The sequence below is a fragment of the Callithrix jacchus genome, chromosome 4 (assembly GCF_049354715.1).
Source record: "Callithrix jacchus isolate 240 chromosome 4, calJac240_pri, whole genome shotgun sequence".
In the NCBI taxonomy this organism is placed as follows: domain Eukaryota; kingdom Metazoa; phylum Chordata; class Mammalia; order Primates; family Cebidae; genus Callithrix; species Callithrix jacchus.
This window is the reverse complement of record NC_133505.1, coordinates 24,028,228-24,047,340: the sequence shown is the minus strand read 5'-3', so window position 1 is coordinate 24,047,340 and position 19,113 is coordinate 24,028,228. Positions and strand designations below refer to the sequence as shown.

The 19,113-nt window shown below is 42.5% G+C and overlaps 1 long non-coding RNA gene across 1 annotated transcript in view; it reads right to left on the bottom strand.

Annotated features, from left to right (window-relative positions):
• Positions 1–18,307, bottom strand: part of LOC118152799 (uncharacterized) — a 57,886-nt gene extending 39,579 nt beyond the window's left edge. Inside the window, exon 1 of the long non-coding RNA XR_004741644.3 lies at positions 17,022–18,307. This is a non-coding gene — a long non-coding RNA (uncharacterized LOC118152799). The remainder of the gene's footprint in view (positions 1–17,021) is intronic.
• Between the last annotated feature and the right edge of the window lie 806 nt (positions 18,308–19,113).

Here is a 19,113-nt window from a genome sequence, read left to right as displayed (position 1 = left end):
TTGTTGTGAACAGTTAGAGAAACATACAAAGATCTCTCCAGGCAAAGCTCTTTCCAAAGTGAGAGGAGGTGCTAAGAGATCTTGACTGGTCACCAAAGTTCCCCATCAACTTAGAAAGAGGATTACTTTAGAGCTCATTTCATTGGCAGGACAAAGTACTTCATAGCGACTCTCAATTCTCTCTAACATCTTCCAAACCTGTTCACTGACTCTCATCCAGGTACTTGCCACTACTCTCCTGCAGTGAATCTCAAGCTCGTGGCAGCACTGTAGGAATGACTCTGTTTGGCAAGCTTGCATTGCAGTAGGCAAGTTGCACATATAAACTTCACGTTGAAATATGCACAAATACCTAACAGTGGGCATTCAAACACACTTGTTTGAAGATGTTAAGCTTTTTATAATACTTCCTTCTTTTGCATCATAGGAGAAAACATTCATTGTGTGTGGGGGGTAGGGTAGAAAGGGAGAAAAACACAAAATGAATCAGATATTCCTCATGTAAGCATTGATGGCCACTTGGCCCATCTAGCAAAATATTAAAACAAGAACTTCTGGTCTTGGGTATCATCTGCTTTTTCCTTGAGAGTCCTCTTCCTTCAACAGGCAAATGTTTATCTCTGCTTCTCATCCTCCACTATCTAAGTTCTCCAGACATGGAGCTGTACTGTTTACTGTTTCTAGTGTTGCATTACACTATCAGGAACCTCACATTCCAGTTTTTCCATCCTTCTCACCTAAACCATCTTGCATTTCATTTCCTCAGACCTTTGCTCTGTTCTACTCTGCTCTCTCCAAACTGAATGATTCTTTCTAGCTCATGCATAGATACAAACCGTTCATACTTTGCATAGTTATCTCATGTGTGAATTTCAGTTACTACAGTTACCACCAGTCCCCCTAACAGCCTAGTTTCAATTTCAGTTATCACAGTACATTAACTCTGAGTAACTGCATAAAGTACAAACTTGGCTTGTTAGATCTTCAGTCCACAGATTGCCACACAATAACAGATGCACATCATGATCAGAGACCAACCGTGTCACTTCCTTCACATTCCCCCAGTGACTGGTCACCGTGTAACTGTTATCGTTCAGGCACAGACAGAAAAGCATGTGGCTGTGTTGCCTCCTTGGCTTCCAGTGGTAAGCATACCTGACATACTCAAAAGAGGGCATTAGTTAATAAATATAACAGTCTAGCACAAAAAAAAAACAAAATGTGAAATTCACATTGAAAGTAAATTGAGTTAGAGGAAAAATATCTGACTGTGGGGATGCGAACCCTGCCTCTATTGGAAAGACTCTAGATAGCAGCCAAAGGATCTTAAGGAAGGTGAATTTATACACAAAAGTAAGGAAGGCAGGAGCAAGGAAAAGGATAAAAGTTAAGATGTCAGAGAGAAAGAGACATCAGCAAAAAAAAAAAAAAATCATATTGAAAGAATTGAAAGATGTTTCGTGACATTGAAGATTCAAAGGATAACATGTTGGAAGCTGATCCAAACTTAGAAAGGAGTGTGACATTCTGCCAAGGCATAGAAAAGATGTTGGCTCCATAGAGCAAGTTCTATGACAAAAAGAAGGCAAGCACTCTTCAAACTACTCTTGAAAAGTTTTTTACAAAAAATAAAACTGCTGAACTCTCAGCGTTCCTAATGATTTAAATTAGAGTGTACTAAAGAAATATGAGTTTTACTATGTTATTTGGTTTTCTGTATATCTATAACCCATAGTAAGAGAGTTTTCCATGTTTTGGAAAAAAATGAAAAATCACAGAGCAATTGTAATGATGATTAAGATGGTTTCTCAGGGTGGCAGAACCATTTTTATTGTCCCACTCGCCTTGCAAATCCAGGACTGACAGTCTATGCTGAACAATTAAATAACACCACAACCCCTCTTTGATAGGATAGTCGCATGTTAAAAGCTCTTGTTTAAAACTATTATATAAACAATAATTAAGCCTCTTCAACTATACGTGAAAAAAGCCATCACACAATTTTAGTTTAGTTAGGCAGGAATATATACACTCACGTGCTGCATCATGGTATTTCTTTCTCTTTTCTTTTCTTTTTGACGAAGTTTTGCTCTTATTGCCCAGGCTGCAGTACAGTGGCGTGATGTTGGCTCCCTGCAAGCCTCGCCTCCCAGGTTCAAGCGATTCTCCTGCCTCACCCTCCCAAGTAGCTGGGACTACAGGCGCCTGCCACCATGCCCAGCTAATTTTTTGTATTTTTAGTAGAGATGGGGTTTCACCATGTTGGCCGGGCTGGTCTCAAACTCCTGATCCCAGGTGATCTGCCTGCCTTGGCCTCCCGAAGTGCTGGGATTACAGGTGTGAGCCACAGTGCTGCATCACGGTATTTCAAACAGTAACAGGCTACATGCATGACGGTGGATCCATAAGATTATAATACCATATTTTTATTGTACTCTTTCTATGTTTAGATATGTTTAGAGATACAATTACTTACAATTGTGTTACAAATGCCTACAGTTTTCAGTACAGTCACCTGCTATACAGGTTTGTAGCCGAGGAGCACTGGGCTCTACCATACAGCCTAGGTGTGTAGTAGACTACACCATCTAGGTGTATGTAAATGCACTCTGTGATGTTCGCACAATAATGGAATCACATAATGATGGATTTCTCAGAACATATCCCTGTCATTAAGTAATGTATGACTATATATTCTAATTGATACCTATTCTAGCCCTTCAGCTTCATTTCTCTGCTACTCACTCTCCTTTTCTCTTAGGACTCACTGACCTTTTTTTAAAAAATAAAAAAAGTTAATATTAAATAATCTAGATAGACAACATATAAAGAGTATGCCTACTACACTCCCCTGCTTAAAAAAAAACAATTACTGCCAGGCACTGTGGCTCACACCTGTAATCCCAACACTTTAGAAGGCTGAGGCGGGCAGATCATGAGGTCAGGTTATCGAGACCATCCTGGCCAACATGGTGAAACCCATCTCTACTACAAATACAAAAATTAGCCAGGTGTGGTGGCATGCACCTGTAGTCCCAGCTACTCAGAAGGCTGAGACAGGAGAATCACTTGAACCCAGGAAGCAGAAGTTGCAGAGAGCCAAGATTGTGCCACTTCAGCCTGGTTGCCTGGGTGACAGAATGAGACACACACACACACACACACACGCACACACACACACACAATTACTACAATATGGCTGAAGCCTCTGTGTTCCCCTCCCAGATTGCACCCCCTCCGTCATTCCTCACCACCACCAACACCTCCAACTCCCAATTCTATGTTTATCATTTCCATTGCTCTGTTGCTCCTTATTTTTTGCCATATTTTGAGCATTCGTATTCTTTTCCCAATCCTGGACGCTTTCACGCCTCCCCAGCACTGTTGCTGTTTGCTTTAGCACAAACCCCCTCCTCTGCTCTGCAGCCCTGCCCACCGCAGCTCCCTGCTACTTTCCTTCAGGTGAGAACTACATCTCATCATCACCTTCTCTGAGAAGCACCCTGGGACCCTCACTGGGTTAGCTGCTGTATTGCAAGTTCTCATAGCAACCGGCCCCTCTCCTGTGCACTGGGCATTTCAGATCTGGTTTTGTGTTCATTTGTGTAATTCATCTGTGGGATTTCTCTATGAATGGATGTCTCTGCACTGCTCCTGAGGGCAAGAACAGGGTCTTCATTCACTGGGCACTTTATCCCGGCGCTGAGCCCTGTGCCTTGGATCTAGAAGGCATTTGATTCAGATTGAATCAACAGGGACAAGACTTCCCTTGTTGTTAGGCTCTTTGGGAAGCTCTCATAAAAATTTTAAGGTCAAAGCCCTCTGGCCACACATTACAAAACCAACAAAATAAATAAATGAAAATTTAAAATCCAGGTGAAAACCAAATTCCAGCAATGGCCAATGAAAAACATGCATACAGATCCCCAAAGGTCAGTGCGATGGAGTTTGTCCCACAGTACTGAAGAAAACTGGGCACGTCGAAGCAGCTTCCAGAGTGGATTTTCTTTCTCTGTGGCCTAATTTACAGATTAGGAAATTCGTGTCTGAAAAGGTGGTACCGGCAGCATTGGCACCCCTGTCCGACCCATGGTTAGTGACGGTTTCAGCAGAACTTAAAAGAAATAGAAGGGATGTTTGGAAGAAAAAAGAAAATGTGGCCTCCGACATTCATCAGAGGCTGGCTGGATTAGGACATCTTTTAGGAGGGGGCAAAAAACAAAAAGAGGCCATTTAAAGGTTTCTTGCTCAACAGCATGCATTTTTAATGAGACCACTATGTACTTTATAGCCCTTTTCACCCAAAGTCTTCATCTCCCAGCCCAGCTCCCAGCTTCTCTCCCTCGCCCACTGCCACTCCTGACACTTCCACTTACGTTGGCTCATTAATCAGCACTTGCCCTTGTGAAATACGCAGCTCCAGAATATTGTAACCTCGGTTCATGCTAATTACCTGGGCAGTTAACACAGGATCCTGAGGGAAGTCAGAGACCTCTGCATGCAGAAATGCCTCTGCCAAGTCTAATATTAGGATTTTATATTTTTTAAAAATCCTCTTTTTAGAATCCGACGTTCTTGGTCAGAATACATCTTCGAAAGAATAATATCATATACAGGCAAGTGCATTTCCTATACAAAATTCTCTTGGGTTCCACTAGCCTAGATTTGGAGCCTTTTAGATATAAATAACAGTTTCTGCAGAGTCGCATTAAAGTAGGTGTTTTTGATTTAGAGTTTATGAATGACCTGAGGTGGGGAGGAGGAGGAATCCATGCCCTCCATGAAATTGTAGGCATGCTTTTAAGTGCTAAGGCATTTTTCTGTAGCAAGAATGATAGCGTTTATTAGATCCTCAAAGTGGTTCACAGCCCCAGCAAGAATCTTCTCAAATCTATTTGCTATTATTGGGCTGGTGAGTTAACCACAAAACTAATCTCTAAACTTGATTGTCCCAAATGCCTTGGACCTTGAAACAGCTCCTCATGGCAGAGGAGCAAGATTGGAATTTTGAGAACGAGAAAAGCATTATTTCTCTTGTTAATTTCTCATTATTCCTATAATGGTTTTCTTGGGATGTCTATAGATGTCTTACACGAGGAAAGAAAGCATATCATTTACTAAAATCCCAAAGAAATCAGAGCTTTAGGTGTACATACGCAGTGACATTAATTTGACAAGGGGTCTCTGAGATAAACTTTGCAAAGGTGATCTTCTTTTCCCCAGAGATGTCTTGCCTGCTGTGTGGGGTTGAAAGCAAGAAGCAAGGGGGAAATAAACCAGAGGAGTGCTGGGCCCTGCTCCCCACTGCTCATGGGAGCCAACAGTGTGCTTCTCTTTTCAAAATTCAGTGACACCACACTGGCAGCCTGAAATTGGCCACGTAGGAAGTAGGTACACCCATGAAAGACAGCAAACGCAGTAAATACTTTGCTCAGAGATGAAGTAGTTAAACATTTACCAACACATAACTGATCAAGACCCTTTTGTGAGTTTTCAAGCTATGCAGAGCTGGTTGTCCCGAGGCCATGCCTGGAGACCAGAAGAAGACACATCACAAAATAAAACATCTAAATTATAGAGCAGAAAGTGTGCATATGAAAAATTTAAAGACTTTTTTTTATCATTTTGATTGCAAAATTCTGAATAGGCTATGGGAACAGAACCCTTCACAATTACTTGGCGCCCGTGTGTTGATGGGCTTCAGGCTTAGGCTTTGCCTGTGTGGAGAATCCAGCACAGCTGTGGACACAGATGGAATTTTATTTTGCTTTCCCAAACAACCAGTTTATTCTTTACTGGGCCAATGACCACAGTTCCACCTTTTTCAAGGTTTCCCAAACAAGACGTTTGTGGTGAATTCGTTTTGTTTTTGTTTCTTTTACAACCGTCAGAAGCTCCTGACCAGTTAGGTTGTAAAGAATAACAAGATGTGGGAGGCCGAGGCTGGTGGATCATGAGGTCAAGAGATCAAGACCATCCTGGTCAACATGGTGAAACCCCGTCTCTACTAAAAATACAAAAAATTAGCTGGGCATGGTGGTGCATGCCTGTAATCCCAGCTACTCAGCAGGCTGAGGCAGGAGAATTGCCTGAACCCAGGAGGTGGAGGTTGCAGTGAGCTGAGATCGCACCATTGCACTCCAGCCTGGGTAACAAAAGCGAAACTCCATCTCAAAAAAAAAGAATAACAAGATGATTTGGATCACATAACACAAACAGGCTCAGGTGAGATTCTTTGGCTGTACCCCTGAAGGGTCAGGCTTCTGATCTAGAAGGAGCTAAATGACAATATCCCCTTCTCTGATGCAGCTGCCACAGAAAATAGAGGAAACATCTCAGTGAGAAGAAACTAGATTCCACTCTGCTCTGACTTCACCAGCTCACCTAGTGTTCTGAGCCACCAGGGCAGCCAGAGGGCTAGCAGATATCTGCAGGCCTGAAACACATGAACCTCCAAATTCACGTGGGTTACGCTGGCAAATACAGCTCCAGTTGGAAACAAAACATCTTTTTGATTACTGGCTATGTTAGTTTGTGTCTGCTGAGATGCAAATGCCAGAATGGGATTAGATATACAAGAGATTTATGGGGGAGGCATCCAGAGTTAGGAAGCATCTTCAGACCGTAAGGAAGATCTGACAACTGTGGTAGGAAAAAGGAAAGGGAGGAGAATTGGATAAGAGGAGACTTGGACCACAGCCCAGTTCTAGACAAGGTTCAGTGAGACTGTTGGTGAGTACCCTAGTCATAGTCACCTGGTAGGAGGAGTCCTGTGTCCCACCAGATTGGGCCCGTCTTAGGTCCATTGCCAAGCTTGGTCTCACTGAGCACAGCCCACTGGTAGCATGGCTTCCAGTGAGGGCGAGGTAGATCCAGAGGACAGTGGCTTTTGCTTCTTCAGCAGATCTGAGTGGTAGGTTTTCATGGCCACCATGCTGGTCATTGTCATCCTTGCACAAGTGCTGCCATCACTGAATTTGCTTTTTCTTTTTTTTAATGGAAGGGCAGGCAATGGAGACAAGGCTGCCGTGTGTGAAGCACAAGGTCACGCAACATATGTGTTATTATGCATGGTGCAATTCACTTGGGAAGAATTTTGCAGACTAGAAATCACAGCTACGAGGGCCTTCCAAGGCTGTTTACTGACTTTGGCTTGGGCTCAAAATGTACAAAGTGTCTAAGACATGATCTATAGGAACAAGAAACTGCAGAAAATGTAAAGGATTGGGAAGCTGGAAGCTCAGGCAAAATGTGGTTCCATTCTTGGAGTTAAGACCCTATGCCTCTTGACTCACAAGGAGAATGAACAGGAAATGGCATTGGCTGGGCATAGGAAACCTCTGCTCTGTATTTTACATTGTCTTTGCTTTCTTTCCTTTTATCCTCTACAGCATTAAGTAATGCCCTCTAGAATATTCTATTCCTCAAAATTCAAGAACTCAGAAAAGTGAGCTTTTGTTTACTTTTGGGACAGAGTTTTAGAAAGGAAGTCAGTGCAATGGTGGCCACAGTAATTTAAAAAGAGAAAACCCATGGGACAGAGAAAATCTAGGAGAAATACAGGCAGATGCACTTAGCCCCAATACCTTGTCTTACCTGGGCAGTCTCCTATGATGACTAAAACTTTGGACAGTCTGCATTTTGTTTTAATAAGGGAGTTCAATTCCCTTAGGTAGATTATAAAAATGTATGCCTCTTAGTGAACCAAAGGCTCATTATGCAACACCTTCTAAACAGCGTTCCATAACCGCTATCACAGACTCAGGAGCTCAACAAACCATTGACCCTTCCAAGCCTCTTTCAGAGGTTTTCTGTGAATCTCCAGCATCCCAGCCACACAGTCCTTCGAAGGCAGCACCTACAGTCTGAGGTCAGAGGCCTGGATTAATTCGGGAGCTCCCAGGTACCTCTTAGCCATGTGTATCAGCCTACTTTGCTCTGCAATACAGATTTAAAGAGAAGATTCTCTTGGTTAGGTTTCCAGAAATATCAGTAGGTCAGGAAAATAGTCTCTCTCTCTCATGGAAGTCTATCAAGAAATAAATGCCGAATAAGTGAACAAATGGATGGTGCAATCAGCAGGTGATCATTCAGACTAATTTCAACACTGCTTTCTAATATCCTATACATCCAAAGAACAAGCCTTATGCCTCTGGCAGTGAACAGTACAATAGATGGGGCCTAAGACCTCTTCCCAAGCCTGCGGCAGACAACAGCAGGTATAATAAGAATTCATGACTTCTTCTGATGAGGATGAGAGCTCAGTTCCAAACGAAAGGAAGAAGAAGAAGGATCATTCTCTGTATTTTGCTCTATGTCTCATAGTTTTCAAAGCAATTTTATAACTTATCTAAGACTCATAGCAGGTTTATAAAACAGAAGCTTCCATATTATCTCCACTTCCCCAAGGAGAAAACTGAGGCCCAGAGAAGGGGATTAACTTGTCCAAAATCAAGCATCAGGAAGTGTTTGAGCTGAAACCAGGGCAATAAACAACAGCAACAGCAACCACTGATTGAGTGCTTATTTTGTACTAAATACTAAAGGTCTACATAGACTACCTCTAATTATTAAAAAGAACCTGTAAGGAAGGTATCTACGCATTTTTTGTAAACTGAGTAAGCAGTGAAATGCCTTTCATATGTAGACACTCAAAGAACATTAACAGATTGACTGATTGGAATAGATCATCTGTTGGCTGAGTCCAAATCTATTACAGTTTTAGAATGAGATTCAGACTTTTAAAGAGGTGTAGTTAGTCAGCAAACAAAATTGGAGGAGATATTCATCTAATTCAGAAACATCAGTTTTTCCAATATTCAAGTAGAAACTTTCCCTATGTTCTTTGATTAAATCCCTCTCTTTCAAAGCTGGCCTAATCTTTAGGTGGAATCTGATATTCTGTAACTGGTCTGGAGGATCCTCAAAAGACCTCTGCTTAGAAACCCTTCCCTATCAACAATCCTATAAGCAATATTCCATCATTGTAGCCACCATGCTTATAGGCTGAGAATAATATAATTAGAAAAGAGCGTTCCAGGTGGTCCTCATTTGACTCTCCAGCTATTATCTACCTCCTAGAGTGAACAAAGATTTTAAACACATTTTTTTAATGTGAGAGAAGGGCAGGGAAATACGGTAATCTGAGTCTAGAAGAGAGAAGAAGGAAAAAGCTGCAGAAAGAAGGCACAGCTCAGAGAAAACATAAGTCACACATTTGACTGAGCCTATCTTATTTACTAAGAGAAAATTAGAGTACAGACATACTTGAAGTCATTTCACTCATTATTCTCCAACTGTTTCCCCAATTTCTCATCATTTCATCCACATTCCCTCCCCCTGCACACTCACACTCACACATATAAACTTGTTCCCAGGATATGATTCAGACACTAGGGAAAAATATATCTCTGACATGATTTCTTCCACAGTTTAATTAATAAAAGCAAAGCAACAGGCATGATAATCACCATGAAGTAAAACCACTAACAATGGAAGAAAAGTAAGAAAAGGAATATACTCACTGGAAGGACGTTTTATTGCTAAAGTGGGTTACTAAGGCCCTTACTATTGCTCATTTTCTTAGAAGGCTTAAATAGTATAGTCAACTAAATTTTTGGCATCAATACTATTGGAGATGCTCTTCCATTCCCAGAAACAGAATGGTGGAATTCTGTTTCTGGAAAAGGAAGAGCATCTCCAATAGCTGGAATGCTATATTGGGGAAGAGGAAGTTAGCCAAGTGCGTGAGTATACATGCAGTCCTGAACCGATGGTGTGGTTCTATCTTCAGACATGACCCTGAGAGTCCCTTTCCATTCTTCCTCAAAGATCACTTTTCTTTTTTTTTTATTGAATTTTAGGTTTTGGGGTACAAGTGAGGAACATGCAGGACATGAACAGACACTTTACAAAAGACCACTTTTCAAAGCACAGCTCAATTTCTAGCTTTCCAGAAGCCTTCCTTGGTCTCTTAAACCTGGCGGAAGCCCTCCTTTCTCAGAAATCCTAGGGTCCATCTAACTCATAGACTGGAATACAAGAGTGGTGGCACGAGATGGTTTCTACTCTTGGAGCACTGGATGTTGTTGTTTTGTTTTTCGGAGCCTAGTGGACAAAACTGCATAGGCTTAGCTACATTTGCAAATCTCTCAATCCCATTCACTTAGAAAGCTGAGCTAGGCATCCTGAGCAGCTGGCTCTGAAGCCTTTCAACCTAGCAAGGCTGCATGTGGTCCATTAATTGTGTCTGCACACGAAGAAACATTCAGGAAATGCAGCCTTACTGATAAATGGTTCCAGGGACCTGGGAGTTCTGTGTGCACATCATTGGGGTTCCAGTTCATTTTTCTGCCTCTACTCATGAGCAAGTGGGATTTATCCATAAAACAAAAGGCATTTTGGCAACTTCTGGATGCTGGGGCCATCTCTTGGCACATCTTAATTAGGAAATTGAACCAGCTACCAAACATAGGAGGGAATCTGAGGGGGTCACTCAAATAGAGTGACCAGCTGTGCAGGACTGAAAAGTGCCCCAAATGAGGGTTTTCAATTTTAAAACCAAGGCCATCCAGGGTAGAGTAAGAACCCTAGGGATAAGGACTGATTCTTGTTCAATGGACAGAGGCATACAAGGCCAAAGAGTCTGTACCATGCCAAGGTGAGCAGGAGGAGGAGAAACACTTGAATTGCAAACATGTCTTCCAGAAGAATGAGGTCCTTGTAGTAGATGGTTTCTCCAGCTCGTTCAGAGGAAACCATGTTCATGGAAGGCATTATGCATACAATTCCAAATCAGGAAATGGATGATAACATAGTAGGAAGAAGCTCTAGATCTCCTGATCATAGAGTCCTAAAAACCAGCCCAAGTAACCCCAGAGAGGACCATGCCACCAAAATCCATGGGCTCCCTGTCAGCAGCAGTGCCACCTGCTTTAGCAGAGAATGCCTCCAGGGCAGGCTGAGAAGTCTTCAGTGAAGGAAGGTTCCAAGAGAGTAGCTCTTGTACCAGGGATGCAGGGACATCAATGCACATACACTGGAGATCGCATGGAGTGACTGGATTTCTTTCCTAAAGAGACTTCATGTTAGGGCATGGGACCATCATTTCTGCCCTAGGGGAAAGTGGGATTTCCTGGGGAGAACTATTTAGGGCTTCATCCTCTTAGAAGCTAGACAGCTCAAAGAGACAATAGAATACCTTTTTGACTATGAACTTCTGCAACACAAGATTTTCATTCCGAAGTGAGAACCCAAAAGTCCAAGGGCTATGGAATAAGATAGCAAAGCCGCCCAGGCCTAACGTTTAGAAATTTGTCACCTTGCTCTTCTTGAATAGGAAAAAAACCTGGTCACAGGATAATCAGATTTGAAGATTTCCAACACTGAGGAGCTTTTCAGGAGGTGGGAAGGACAACTGTTATGGACTCCTTGTAGCTCTTGCTAAGCTGTGGCTCCTGGGGGCACCCAAACTGAATGTGGGTGGCACAGCTCTAAAATGTTCTTTTCCAATTTGTTCTAAATCTTCTACATGCTGGGAAACTGGACCACTTGCAAGAGGCAGGGTTCAGCCTCTCCAGCTCTGATTTTCAGTAGCCAATAGGACAAGACAGACTGCCAGAAGCTATGCATCTTGGTGTCCAGGTGATGCTACCCTGCAAACAACATGTTTTTTAAAAATTCTGGAGTTTTACACACGCTGTGGAGAAAACAATCCTTTTGGATTTTTGCTTCAAGTCAGTGACATCTTTGATGGTGCTGGGTAATTGGAAAAGGGATTTAAATATGTCTGGAGGCTTCCCACACTGTAGAATTTGCAAACACTGTATGGAATCCCTAAGCAAACAGAATTTACAAAGAACCTCTCCCCTCTGGAATTATTCAAAGATCCAACTTGAAGAGATTTTAGTTTATTTTGAGGTGATGCCAGAAAGCCTTGAAAATAAGAATAAAGCAGAGTGGGGTGTGGTGTGGCAGGGAGGGACCAAGGGTGGGCGCCAGGGAGTGTCACTTTCTGGTAGAGAAAAAAAAGGCTGGTGTGATCACCCATCTGTGATGGTGACAAGGCAGTTTAAAGGAAAAGCTCTAGGGATGAGGCTGCCCCAGAGTCATTTTTAATGTGTGTGTGTGTTTGTGTGTGAGTGAGTGCACACTACATGTTTCTAAAACACATTCTCTTTTAATTCATTAGGCAGAGAGAATATTCTGACTTTGATTAACCTGCTCATTTTCCTGCATGGAAGCTACTGCTGGACACACAGAACCCTGTACACCTGTGCACACATATGTGTAGCATTTTGTTCCATCTGGAGGTGCACCATTCATTCACAATGCCTTACACTCACAACCATTTAAACTGCTTAGAAATGCATAGGGATGTTCCACCCACCACCACCACTATGGACTCCAGGGACTTCACAGTCTCTGGAGAGATGTTTTTGAATAAACTTTTTTTAAATTTTAAAATAGTTTCATATTTACAGAAAAAATGAGAAAATAGTTCAGAGAGCTCCTATACATGCTACACATTCATTTTCCCCTATATTTACATATTTATGATTATTTGTTTTAAGACAGGGTCTACCTCTGTCATCCAGGCTGGAGCACAGTGGCACAATTATGACTCAGTGCAGTCTTGAACTGAGCTCAAACATTCTTCTCACCTTGGCCCTGAAAGTGTTGGGATTACAGATGCAAGAAACTGCACCAGACCCTCCCTTATTATTATCCTACATTAGTATAATGCATTTGTTACAATTAATGAACCAATATTGATAGCTTATTATGAACTGAAGACCGTACTTAGTTTTTACCTGAAGTCCTTTTCTGTACAAAGATCCCATCGAGGATATTCCATTACACTTAGTCCTCTCGTCTCCTTAGGTTCCTCTTAGCTGCGACAGTTTTTCAGACTTTCCTTGCTTTTCGATGACCTTGACAGTTTTGAGAGGCACTGATCAAGTGATTTGTCTGACATCTATCTTGTGATTAGGCTGGGATTGTGGATTTGGGGGAGGAAGACCGCAGAGGCAAAGTGCCATTGTCATCATAGTATAATAAGGATATATGCTATCAATGTGACTTTTCACTGCTGACATTGACCTTCATCATCTGACAAGGTAGTGTTTGTCAGGCTTCTCCAATGCACACCATGCTCTTTGGAAGGAATTGCCATGTGCAGCGCACCCTTAAAGAGTAGGGAGCCACAGCAAACTGACAAGAACAGAAAATGAACCATGTTGAACAATGAGGGCACTTGGACACAGGGAGGGGAGCACCACACACAGGGGTCTGCTGGGGGAAATAAGGGAGGAACAGCAGGGGATGGGGAGTTGGGGAGAGATAGCATGGGGAGAAATGCCAGATATAGGTGAAGGGGAGGAAGGCAGCAAATCACACTGCCACGTGTGTACCTATGCAACAATCTTGCATGTTCTTCACATGTACCCCAAAACCTAAAATGCAATAAAAAAAATAAAATAAAATAAAAAAAGAGTGAGGAGCTATGCTTACCTTTCTTGAAGGGAGAGTATCCACCTAAATTAATTCCGCATAAGACATGTGTCTGTTTTCCTCCACTTGTTTATTCAGTAAATAACTTATTTATACACGCATACACTCATGAATATTTACTTTATACCTTAGTTTATAATCCACTCTACCTTATTTCGTTGCTCAAAATAAAATTTTGGTCACTGGGAGCTCTTTTAATTCACTCCTGTGTCTCTTTGACACCCTCCTCCCACTCACCTCACCCCTTGTGATATTAAAAAACACTTCCCTTACTTTCAAGAACTGCAAGATACTTCAAGCTCATCTTGTATATTTCCTGTCCCAGTCCTAGAATTATCATTTCCCTAAGGAGCCCTAGTGTCTTTTATTGAAGACTATTAGTACTAGAAAACAAAATTTGGGCAGTAGGTGTGCTCATTGTCACTGGGGTATAACCACAGCCCTTCTTTGAGGTCTCTCAGCTGACAGAGCAGGGTTTCATATGTGTGCATACTAACCTTTTCATATGCATATATCTATAACTATTGCTTTATGTAACCATCTGTAACCTAAATTAAGCTAATTATGATGTCTCTGAGGGATTTTAAAACGTGGAATATCGCTTAAAAATTAGATCTATTTCTTAGAAAGAACATTCTAAGAGGATTCTAATCCAGCCTATTAGAGGAAGAGACCTGAACCACAGATACCTGTATAAATGTGTTTCAGAAGGTTAAGGCCTGATTAAGTTAGTGGCAGAGTACATCCTAAGACCAACAGATGGAATTAAGCGATTTTAAAAAAACAAGGCTCATTGTTAAGAATTTGCTTTCACTAAGCTTGGGATTTTTTCCTCCTTAGAAGTCACAGATGAAAATTCACCACCTTTTTTAAAATTTTCAAATATTTTATTTGGCTTTTTATAAAATAGACTTTATTTTTTAGAGCAGCTTTAGCTTCACAGAAAAATTAAGTGGAAGGTACAAAGATTTTCCATATGCCCCCTTCCCTCACACGTGCACAGCCTTCCCCATTACCAAGAATCCCCACCAGGATGGCACACTTGTTAAAACTGATGAACCTACATTGACACATCACTATTACCCAGAGTCCATAGTTTACCTTTGGGCTAACTCTTGGAGTTGTGCGTTCAACAAATGTGTAATGGACGAATGTGGGCTGACGTATATCCATCATTATAGTATCATACATTCTGTATGATACTCTGTGCTCTGCTTGTTCCTCCCTTCCTCCCTCTTAACCCCTGGGTATCACTGACCTATTTAATAGCTTCATACTATTGTCTTTTCCAGAAAGCCATACACTTGGAATCATATAGTATGCAGCTTTTTTAGATTGGCTTTTTTCACTGGTAATATGCATTTAAGATTCTTCAAAGTCTTTTTGTGGATGAATAACTCATTTCTTTTTAGCCCTGAATTATATCCCATTGTCTGGATGCAACACAGTTTATTTATCCATTCATCTAATGTAGGACATCTTGGATGCTTCCAAGTTTTGGCAATTATCAATAAACTTTCTGTAAACATCTGATATGGTCTGGATTTGTGTCCCTACCCAAATCTTATGTTGAATTGTAATCCCTAGTGTTGGAGGTGGGCCTCCGGGGAAGTGATTCGATCATCGGGGTAATTTCTAATGATTTAGCACCATCTCCCTAGTGCTGTTTTGTGATAGAGCTCTCATGAGATCTGGCTTTTTAAAAGTGTATGGCAGCTTCCCCCTTTCTGTCTTCCTCCTCCTCTCACCATGTAAGACGTGCTTGCTTCCCCTTCATGTCTCACCATGCTTGTAAGTTTCCTAAGGCCTCCCCAGAAGCAGAAGCCTGTACAGTCCACAGAACTGTAAGCCGACTAAACCTCTTTTCTTTATAAATTACCCAGTCTCAGGTAGTTCTTTATAGCAGTGCAAGAACTAACTAGTACAACATCCATGTGCAGGTTATACTGTAGACACAAGTTTTCAACTAATTTGGGTAAATACTAAGGAGGGCAATTGCTAGATGATATGGTTTGTTAGTCAGAGACACAGAGCCAATAGGAAGAAGAGTGGGAGAGAGAGAGAAAGATGAAAGGATATTTATTAGGGGGAATGGCTAGTGTGATTATGGAAGCTGAAAAATCCTATGACAGGATGTCTGCAATCTGAAGAACCAGGAAAGCTGGTAGCATGACCAGGTCCAAGTCTGAAGGCCTCAGAACCAGGGAAACTTGTGGGATAACTCTCAGTCCTGGGTTGTAGTTCTGCGAACCAGGAGGCTACTGATGCAAGCTCCAGAGTCCAAAGACCAGAGAACCTGGAGTTCTGCTGTCCAAGGGCAGGAATAGGGTGTCCCCACTCCAGAAGAAAAAGAGAGAGTTCATCTTTCCTCTGCCTTTTTGTTCTTTCTGGGCCCTCTGCTGACTGAAATGTGCCTGCCCCCATTGAGTGGCAGATCTTCCTTACTTAGTCCACTGATTTAAATGCCATTCTCTTCCACAACACTCTCACAGACACACCCAGAAATAATGCTTTACCAGCTACCCATGTATCCCTTGTTCAGTCAAGTCGACACCTAAAATTAACCATCACAAGTCCATCCCTTTTCAACCCAGATACCTTTCTTCAGACCATAATCTCCAGAAAAAGATAACAACAAAGTCATAGTTCCACCTAATTCTCCTGTGTACAGCTGAGATTCACTAATTCCTTCCCCAGAAAAGGAAGTAAAGTCCTTGAGTGGTGTTTTCTCTTCTCCTGATAGCCCATAAATTAAATGCTATGATGTCAAGTTAATGCTTGACTGGCTGCAGTGGCTCACCCCTGTAATCCCAGCACTTTGGGAGGCCAAGGCAGGTGGATCACCTGACGTCAGAAATTCGAGACCAACCTGGCCAACATGGTGAAACCCTGTCTCTACTAAAAATAAAAAAAAATTAGGTGGCAGGTGGCAAGCACCTGTAATCCCAGCTATCAGGAGGCTGAGGCAGGAGAATTACCTGAACCCAGAGTTTGCAGAGCTGAGATCATGCCACTGCACTCTGGCCTACGCGACAGAGTGGACTCCATCCCATAAATAAAAATAAAATATTAATAACAATAAAGTTAACAGTAATTACTTACATAAAGCTAATATATCTTATGTCACATGATAAAGTGGAAAGAAAACAAAGACACTTGTTTAATACATGTATATAAGCAGAACACATTCTTAGCAAAATGGGGAGGAGATACTGATGACAATTATTGGTTTCAATTCCATAACTGGTCACGTCATTATAGCTGGTATTGATAGCTACCCTCTTCCACTATCCATTCTATATTCCCTTTCCCTTTAGGAAGCACCTCAGCTGGTGATGGCTATTTATCTGGCAGGGTGACCCAAAGCTTCATTTCAGAAAGGTCTAGGCCATTCTTAGTTGTTCCTGGATTGTGTTGCTGTAGTTATCCACTGACCTTAATCACAGTGCATTGTAATCCTAAGAGATCTCCTAAGGAATCTCCTATATTCAAGACATACTCTTTCTTACCTCTGTTGTGGAGTGATAGTCCAATTTTCTTTTGGTGGTCCAGATCGATCACCCCAGCCAACACTGCACCAGCCTTCTTAGCCTGTTGACTCAGACGCATGAATTGCCCAAAGTGGTTGCTTGGCAGTCTTAATTTCAGGTTCACTGGAATCATTGTTGTGTGCCCTGGTGGAAACAGTCATGCCTCTGGAATTAAGACCCTTAGGACAACAGATGGAAAGAAAAAGTTTTGCTAGGGGGTCACTAGGAGTAATGGTGAGTAGTGTCACTCCCATTTCCATCCCTGATTCTTAGACTGGTGAGTCATAGATATGGGACAAATAGTACTACCATATATTGGATGCTGATTCAGAGCATACACAGCCTTCTGGGGAGCCTTGCTTCAGCACTACAAGGTATTCTCACCTAGCTAGTGCTGCAGCTACATCTTCAAAAGCCATTCATTTCACGGTTCTATCAAGCCAGCTGCTTCAGGGTGATGGGGAATGTGGTAGGACCAGTAAAATCCATGAGCATGGGCTGACTGCCACACTTCTTTGACTGAAAAGTGAGTTCCTTGGTCAGAAGCAATGCTTTGTGGAATACCACGATGGTGGAATCAGATCACTGGCTGATAGCCCTGGGGAATGGTGAGAGATAGGGGCTCAGTGTTGGTCTCAGATTGGGCACTCACAGGTGGCCACAGCCAGGTCAGCCTTTGTGAGAAGTCCCCCTGTTGCTGAGCCCTGAATCTTCATTCATGTCACCATGGACACTTTGCTCATGAGCCCTCTGCGGCAATGACAGGGGTGGCTGGGGAAAGAGGCTGACTAGCATCACAGAACAAGTAAGATAATCCACTTTATTATTAAAGTCTTTGCTGAAGTCACTCTTTGGTGAGCACTCACATGGGACACATATCTCTTCATATTCTTTGTCCATTCAGAGAAGTATATCCACATACCTGTTCCCCAAATCTCTTTGTCATCCATTTTGTAATTATGTTCCTTCTAAGTCCCTGACCATCCAGCCCATGAAACAGTAGCACATCTGGTGATTACCCTCCAAACAAAGTAGGCAACCAGGTGCACTAAGAAGTGCTGCACATGAGGAAGACTTCCCTTCCTTCAGGGATGTCCCAGAAAGAGGTTGTAATGCTGCGTCTATCCACGTTTTGGTGGTGCCTGCATATCATGCAGAATCACCTTTATTTTATTATTTTATTTATTTATTTTTTTTTTTGAGGTGGAGTTTCACTCTTGTTACCCAGGCTGGAGTGCAATGGCGCGATCCCGGCTCACCGCAACCTCTACTTCCTGGGTTCAGGCAATTCTCCTGCCTCAGCCTCCTGAGTAGCTGGGATTACAGGCACCTGCCACCATGCCCAGCTGATTTTTTGTATCTTTAGTAGAGATGGGGTTTCACCATTTTGACCAGGATGGTCTCGATCTCTTGACCTCGTGATCCACCCGCCTTGGCCTCCCAAAGTGCTGAGATTACAGGCTTGAGCCACCGCACCCGGCCCCAGAATCACCTTTAAATTAGGTCCTAGTCTTCTCTCCCTGTGGCATTTCATTGTAGGGTACTCCCTCTGAAGCCGAGAGAGAGAAAGAAGAAGAAAAAATGGGCACTGGGCCACTTCCTCAGGTAACTTATTTGGCCTTCAGGACCTACTTGGCCTGGTCATGTATACACTACTTCCATTTGAAGATGGAGTCCTGCTGTATACACCCAACTCTGTGGCTTGCTGGGTTAGATAACATCCAATTCAGGATGGGCAGTTCATGTCTCATGGTAATTTTGTGGCCCGTGGCTGTGTTTAGTTTCTTTTATGACCCAGTGGCAGGCCAAGAACTGACTTTCAAAAGGACAGTAGTTATCTGCAGATGGCGGAAGGGCCTTGCTCCAAAATCTTAAAGGCCTGCCCTGTGATTCATCCATAGGGGCCTACCAAAGGCACCAAAGAGCAACCCTGTCTGCCATTGGCACCTCAAGCACTATTGGATCTGCTGGGACTAATCACCCAAGTGTAAGAGCAGCTTGTACAGCAGCCTGTGCCTGTTGCAGAGCCTTCTCCTGATCTGGGCCCCACTCTAAAGTAGCAGACGTTTGG